The following is an 8666-nucleotide window of genomic DNA, read 5'->3' on the forward strand; positions in this document are numbered from 1 at the left end:
ACCTAAGGGTAATGCTATTAGCTAATAAACTATAAGGTAAAGGTGGGTTGTACAAATAAAGAAAGGTATCCTGGGATGAACTATTCTTACGTTTAAATATAAACTGAAACAATCCACTTCTTTTTCCAACCTCTAGACCATAGTCAAGCTTTTTTTAAAATGACTTGTAACAAAGATTATTTTTAATAAGCATGTCGTTTCTCGACAGTCAAAAGCTTTGACTGTACCACCCACACATGCTCAGGCCCCAAATTCCAGGCATGAGCTAAGAAAATTATAACTCACATACAAACCTCTCCCTTGCCCACCATTAGAATTTTAAGTCCCAGGCGAAGACTAGGTCTCTAGTTGAGTACAAATTTCAGTGGGATTTGGAAAAATCCTTTAAATAGATTTTTATTGGTTTTTAAGAACAGGGTTATTTTGTGTTAATAATGGGCATACATTAGGCTTTAGATAATTGCTTTATGTAACTTGGAGTTTTGGCTTTCAGCTAAATAAACACACTGTGTGTTCACAGGTGTATTGTCCTCAAGGGCACTCCACTTTTAAGGGTGGCAGCTGTTGCCAAGGTGTTGCTGATACAACTCTGCGTATAATTTATTGGAAACAGGTGCTAGCTCATGATGAAGATAGACAGGAAACTAAAGCAGACAACATGTTTAACCACCATTAAAAAAGTTCAGGTTCAGAGAGACAATGTGTCTGAGATGTTTGGGGGATGTTGCCAGCATCCCAGTGCAAGTTTAAAAGCTCCTGCGGATCAGCATAAGGAAGAAATTGTACATGAATTTCAAGCAGCCCAGCCTAATGAGTGCCTGATGCTATGCTGCCAGATTTAATTGATTACATGAAAAATTTTGAGTTTGTGTAAGGCTAGCAAAAAATTATGAAATACTTTTCTAAGCTAATTGTTAAAAATTACTTTCAAATGAGGTAATAACTGTTAGTTTTCAATGATCTGGACAGTGGATTAGGCTGTAATGTGTTTTCTTTATGCTCTGAGTATTTACTTTGGATTCCGTGTGGAGATCCTGCAGTGTTGGGACGAGCCCAGCACTCCTGTCCATGGGGCACTGGTACAGGTTAGGGCAATGAGACCGGAGACAGGATTTAGAACCGTGAGGTACAGATGCTCACCCTCTTTCTTTGGACGTTACTTGGCTATGGAGTCAGTCAGCAGGCTTGGGGACAGCTCCCATCTTCAGTCTTCTAGCACCGTGGATGAGCGGGAATAGCTGAAGTGGCCTCACTTCAGGACAGAGCCCTGGTGACCAAGTGTGCCTCAGGCTACCTTTTACTCCCTAGTAAAAAGAGGAGACATATCAACTCACGCTCTGAGAGACATTCTCCTCCTGTGAAGAGGCGTTTGTATATTTTCCCAACTAATCTCCAGTCTAATCGGTGTGCTACATAATACGTATGTGCAATAAATATGCATACTAAGTATAGCTGAAAAAGAAGTTGTTAAGAGTGCATGCATGGTTCTTCAACCTCAAAAACCTAAATATCTTGGCCATTTACATGTTAAAAAAATACCCACAGGCATTAGACCACATTACGGACTAATGGCCTGCCAAATTTCATTTTTGGGAAAAGATTCGATGTTTGAGTTACAACACACTAGTGCAAAAAAAGCAACTGAAACAACAAAATTTGGTTAAAAACATTTCTTGACCCCCAGGCTCAGACCTTGTGTGCCAAAAATGCTGACAAAAATTTATACCAACACCAGCGGGCATGCACAGTTTAATATCTACTTTATGTGAAAAATCATTGACAATTTAATGCTTGCATTAATTTGAAAGAATTTTATGCAGTAGGTAGAAACTTTTACATTACCATTCCTAATCTCTACCAGCCGTCTTGTTCCCTTCTCAAAGGTAAAGGGAATGACAGGGCTGGAAAAACCAAAGCTGCTGAAGGGCCTGAGCTGCTGCTTTTACCACCCTTCCAACAGCCCCATCCCGACCAGAAAAGCAGGAATTCGGCTTGTACGCTGCTCAGAGCCTTCAACTGAGGTTTTAGCATAGGAAAGCAAATAGCTGATGTAAAAATAAACCTTTATTAAAAAAAAAAAACTTTATAAGGCCCCTTTATTTAGAGGGAGAGTCATTCAAATAAATACACCGTTAACAAACTCCTATACTGAATAATAATATATACTGTAGCAAGTGATGAAATGGAATCCCACAAAACAAGTGCTGAAATCCGATGATTGATTATCAAACCTACAAGATAAATAAACTTTCTTCAATTAATAGCTAGTCTCAGGGATGAGTTTCCAGAGAAAGGTCCTGCAAGGAAAAGCATCAGTTGCAGAGAGTCAAATTCTGAATTCAGCCAGACTGGCTTGAAACACAGCTCTTTCCAGTGTCTTTATGAGCTTCGGGGTCATAGGGAGATGAGTAAAACTCACTGAAGGAGAAATATGCTTTCTCCATCTGAGCTAATGAATTATCCTGGCCATTTGGGACCCATGGGTCTAAGTATCAGAAGAAGCTATTTTTCATTTATGAAAAAGGGAATTGAGAATCAACCTTGTTTCCTTGAATGTGTTTCTTGCCAACAAACCAATGAAAGCGCCCATTCAGAAATTTTTATTCTCTAGCTTTGGTTTTCTAAGTTTGCATCCTTATTCTTCTTTCCAAGTAGACGCAGATAGCCCAGTCAAAAGTCTCTTATTGATTTTGGAAGGAAGCTGACTTCTTGTTTGTAACCAGCCATGCTCTGATGTCTCAGTGGCAGAGTTATAGGGAATAACAAGTAATGTGAAATCCCAGATGACCAGCCGTGGGCCTATAATCTCCCTCCATATTATTTAGCAGGGTCTTCATTTTGAAACAGTGAAAGAAATATCTACCCAAGGGTTGCATGAATGCTGCTTTGTGGCTGTGCTTTATCCCTGATCTTCAATAGAGACATTTCTACGGAAACAACCATACTGCTAGACTAGAGTCATGGGCATCAGGAGACTAAAGCTTGCATGTCTATTGGTCCATCTGATCATCCATCCATCCGTCCATCCACCCATCCATTCACCAAATTGTGCTCTCTTTGCTCAGTTTCATCTTACAAGGACGCCCTTAAGTCTACTTTCTTCTAAGGTGGTGTATTAGGCATGCCTTTTAATTTTGATTCTCTGACATCTTGGGGCCTCGTTGACACTGGAACAGACTGCTCCTCCATGGGTTAGATAATCCCTAGATACTTTAAACAACTCATAAGGACACCTTTATATGCAAACCAACCAGTGTGAAGCCCTTACTCCAACCACTTCTGTCACACTATCCTCCTGCCCTAATCACCCCAGGGCCAAGTACCAGACAACTAGGGACAGTCCCAGGGCCCTAGGGCTAAACCAGAATTATTCAAACCCACTTAGCTTCCTTACCCTGCTTCACCCACCTCTTCCCATGGACACCAATCAGGTTTCTTGCCCACTTTTTCTTCTTACTCCTTCTGTCTCCTGACTGACTCCAGTGCTTCCCCGTGTGACCCTGCATGGTGTGGGATGTCCCTCCTCTTGGGAACTATAAGTAACAAACTATCTTTTCAATGGAAGCTGTAACCTGATCTGTTTGATTCATTATACCTGAATAATAATGAAACCTATATTCCTAAACAGGTGGGATAAATAAGTATATTTACGTAAATATATGAGCTTCCTTTGGAGCCTCAAGGAATTCTTATTAGAATAAAACTAGCCCTGAAATCAGAGGTCAAGAAACCTAGTCCTGGCTATATCATATGCATCACTGAGTGGTTTGGGCCAATGGACAGGGAAGCCTGGTGTGCTGCAGTTTATGAGGTCGCAAAGAGTCGGACACGACTGAATGACTGAACTTGGGTCAAACCGTGTGACCTTGGCTAAGGTTTGGTTTCCACTGTCATCAACGTGGACAATTTCTATTTTTCTGGAGTTTTACAAATGTCACTCAGATATGTATACATGAAAGATCCAAGTATGTGATAGGAACAGAGTTGAATCTGTTCTTATTCCCTTACATAACCTGTCCTTTCTTGGTTACGTTTTATATACACTGCCTCCCCACTGAAGACACTCCCTGAGCATGATCCCCATGTTGCTGGTGGGGATCACAAGGAGCCCATTTTCATGCTCTGAATGAGTGATAGTTGAGGGTAGTGGCTGAAAGCACAGACAGTCCAGACAGATGCCTTGAGGTGACTGCTCACCTCACTGACTGGTCATCATCGAAAAGTTACTATGGTTTCCTGGGCCTTGGTTTCCTGATTTGTAAAATGAAGATAAAATTCTCTATTTCAGGGAACTGTTTTGAAGATAAAGTGAGTCACACAAGGAGCAAATAGTTGGTGTTCTTTGAATACGAGTCTTTATTTTCTGGGGCTCCAAAATCACTGCGGATGGTGACTGCAGCCATGAAATTAAAAGATGCTTACTCCTTGGAAGGAAAGTTATGACCAACCTAGACAGCATATTCAAAAGCAGAGACATTACTTTGCCAACAAAGGTCCATCTAGTCAAGGCTATGGTTTTTCCTGTGGTCATGTATGGATGTGAGAGTTGGACTGTGAAGAAAGCTGAGCACGGAAGACCTGATGCTTTTGAACTGTGGTGTTGGAGAAGACTCCTGAGAACCTTGAACTGCAAGGAGATCCAACCAGTCCATTCTGAAGGAGATCAGTCCTGGGTGTTCATTGGAAGGACTGATGCTAAAGCTGAAACTCCAATACTTTGGCCACCTCATGCAAGGAGTTGACTCATTGGAAAAGACTCTGATGCTGGGAGGGATTGGGGGCAGGAGGAGAAGGGACGACAGAGGATGAGATGGCTGGATGGCATCACCGACTTGATGATGAGTCAAACTCACCGACATGAGTTTAAATAAACTCTGGGAGTTGATGATGGACAGGGAGGCTTGGAGTGCTACGATTCATGGGGTCGCAAAGAGTCAGACATGACTGAGTGACTGAACTGAATTGAAGTTAGAAATAGGAGCAGGTATGGAGTAGTAACAGTTCCTCAAGTAGAAGTACTAGCAGAATGCTCATGATGGTAAATCTTGAGGCACCATCATAGTATGCTCCTGTTGTAGCCAAGATGTTGTGGGTCAACTGACTTCCAAGGAACCGGGCAGCTAGTTTAAGCAGGCTACTTTTGACATAGATGAGACACACCTCTTAGCTAAAACTAGACCTCAAAGATCACATGGTGACACAACTTCAAACCTAAACAAGTTTACTGCTATGAATGAGATTTAAAAAACAGCACTAAGTCCTGTAGGTTTATGAAAGGATGACACGGGAACATATGAACAAGTTTTAAAAGAACAGCAAAAATGTGATATCTGAGCTGACTTTAACTGAGGCTACTTTGAGCCAGACTGTCCTTCCATTCGATTATGAAAGCTGAGCGGCTTTTCCTTTGTGCACTGCTCAATTCCTTCTTTACCCTGTCAAGAAACTTTCTCCTGGCAGACATTTTCAAAATATGATGGGCAAAATGATAAATAGTTCTCACAGACACTAGAATAATAACCAACAGATAAACGACTGAAATGTGTACGTGCTGATATAACAGAAGCACTTGGACTTCAGAGTTAATCTGACCTGCATTTGAATTTAAACTGGCGGTACTTCTGCACATTTGCCTTCCCTAAGCATTGTTTCTACATCAGCAGGACAGTGGTGGCTTGCAGGGCTCTAACCTCTGGCTACATAAGAACAGCAACCATGACAGTTAATATTCACAGAGCACTTACCACTAGCCAGACACTGTAATCTCATTTTAACCCAAGCAACAACCTTAGGGTGGTTGTTGTTATGTTATTACTATTACTATCAACGCAGTTTACAGTGGAAGTTCTTGAAGCACAGAGAGCTAAGGTGACAGCCGCAGCCAGGATTTGAAGCCAGGAGGCCTGGTCTGGAGCCTGTGTCCTTATCTAAATTTTCTGGTCTCCCAGGAATATCTCTCAGAGCGGTCAGTGCACATTTTTATTGATTGCAATTTGCTTTGGGGCCCCTCTAGCACAGGGAGTGTGAAGACCCCTCCTATCCCATCCCAACCTTTTCCTCTCATGGCTCCACTGCTGCCCACCCTCACTGCTAAGCCCCTTCTGTCACCAGCTCGTATCTCTGGAAACACAACACTCCCTACACTTTCAAATTCAGACTTCAGGAGCTGGTGGAAATGGGGGACTCTGAAAGGGCAGAGAGGGGGCCGGCTGCCTAGTGAAGGGGCCCAGGGAAACTTGGAAGCAAGGCCAGTATGAGTCAATCAGTCAGCAAGTATTTATTTAGTGCTAGGCAGCTTGGGGGATACAGAGAAATTATAAGACGCCATCCGGTCCCTGGCTGGATTTCTGGCTGGGTTCCCCGAATAAGAACCAGGCCCGGAGCTGGGGCCTGCCCAGCCCATGGAAGGCTGCCATGGCCTGTGAGGCGGGTTGCCCTGCAGAGCAGCCCCCAGTGAAGGTAAGAGCAGGAGCTGGGAAGAGAGAGCCAAGGAGTCCCTGTCTCTGCAATGCCACACACCAGGAGCGAGTCATCTCGCCACTCAGGACCTGTTTCCACAGATGTAAAATGAGAACAACACCAGTACCTGCCCAGTCAGCTGTGGCCAGGTGTGAACAAACTGATGCATAAGAAGGGCCTGGCATTGGGTTGGGCACACAGCATGCTCAACACAGGCAGATTCCTCCTGAGAGGCAGGGATTGCATGAGACAGTACCAGTCAGTGTCAGGACAGCCACTGAACCAAGGTGTGCCTGAAGCGCTTCTCTCTGGGGGCTCCCCTGACCAGACGTGGATGTTAGTGGCACAGACTTTAAACGCTTGGGAACCCTTGACCAGCCGGGGACAGAGCTGGTAGAGAAACACTCCCCCTTCCATTTTTCAGGCAGACAATCCTGAGGCGTGTTCCGCCCGACAGCTCTAGGGGTTGCACTGAATGGGATCAAGCCCCGCCATGCAGGCAGCTGGAACACACCCTCTGGTTTGCTTTTCCCCTGTCCTGGTGTACTCTCTCTGCTCCTCGTGCCTCCTGTTTCCCAGGACCACTCTTCACAATGCATCCCTTTCCTCAGACACTGCTTTGTGTGGGGGAAGATGGAGGGGAGTGGCTGTGACTTCATGGTACAGCAAAATGGTCAAGAGCTGGGATGGACATGGGCGGGGCCAGACCTGCCTCTCCTCGGCTCTGGCTGTGTGACAGAAACCAACTGTCCCTGATCCTGTGTTTTGCCATTGGTAAAATGCAGCTATGGGTAGTCCTGACCTCAAGCCATTATTTTGAGGGTTGGAGGAAAGAATGCATAGAAGTGCTTAGCCTATGCCTGGTGCAGAGAGCTGGGCTCCCATTCTGTCTGGGTTTCCAGGAGCAGAACTTGAGACCAGGTCTCACGGGAAAGTGATTATCAGGAGCAAACAACATAGGAACGTGGACGAGGGAGGGAAAGGAAGCTAAGCAAAGACATCAAGCAGAGGTGCATCAAGGGTAATATTGACCAGATCCCTCGGGGAGCTCTGGAGACAATGTGGACATGCCTCAGAGGGAGGCGGCATCTTAACGCAAGCGGCCAAGCGCTGAAGTGGAAGGTAGCGTTGACAAAGAGGCTTGAGTGCGGGTTTGGGGATGTACACGGGACACTGTGTACAAAATTAATAAAAGGAAGGGATGATAACAGGACCCAAGGAAAAATGGTGGACACTGACCCTGTCTGCCACAGCATAGTAGCGGTGGTGATGTCAGGGTTATTATACTCCTGTTTTTTGTAGAAAAGCCTTCTGGATTAACAACAGAAAAGCCAGGCTTTAGAGCATGCACAGCGCCAGTTTCCCTCAGGCCTTTTCTTCCTGGAACTCATCTTCCCTAAAGTTCACACAGTAATAGCCTGTCCTCTGAAGCAACAGCCTTCTGTATGGGTCTCCTGCCATATGTCAATAGAAGCTCAAAGATTTCCCTGTTACCCAAAGCATGAGGAGGGCTGCCTCGAGATGCCTGAGGATGGGAGCAGTCATACTTTCTCTCTCTCTGAAGCTTCACACACTCAAGATTCTATGTCTCTGCTGAAAACTGGGTGGGAGGTAGGGAGAGGGAAAGGGCAGGAAGTGCAGGAGGGAGACCAGGCTGGAGCTGGAGGGTGGCTGCAGTCTTTCAGAGAAGAAGTGATGTGGTCTGGACACAGGCAGAGGTGGGAGGAAGTCAAGTGGGCAGACCTGAAAGTTATTCACTGATTCGCTTGGTAGGAGGGGATGAAGCCGACAGGAGGTATTGAGACGGATGCCCTGGCCACCATGTTTTACATTTGAGTAACTGAGTGACATTCACCAGGATGGGAAACCAGAGGATAAGCAGGTTTAGGGTTGAAAGGCAAGACCAGTTTGGGGCCCTTTTCACTTGAAACGTATGAGAGACACAGGCAAATAAAACTTTCGTTAGACAGTTTTATAGTTTTATAGCTTTGTAGGTCGGCAGCTTAGGGAAGACAACTTGGTAAAACTACAGATTAGAGTTCTGAAGAGAGTCTGGGCTGGGCCCTTCCACCACGGAGGAGCAAGTGAGTGGTGTGGCCCGGCCCATAGTGGGACCTAAGGGATGAGCTCGCCGGCAACATGTCCCATCTCTGTCGGTGAGAGCTTGGACTTGCTCTGCATTGTTCCCTTCAAAGTCCTTCCACAAT

The sequence above is a fragment of the Bubalus kerabau genome, chromosome 20 (assembly GCF_029407905.1).
Source record: "Bubalus kerabau isolate K-KA32 ecotype Philippines breed swamp buffalo chromosome 20, PCC_UOA_SB_1v2, whole genome shotgun sequence".
Lineage (NCBI taxonomy): Eukaryota > Metazoa > Chordata > Mammalia > Artiodactyla > Bovidae > Bubalus > Bubalus kerabau.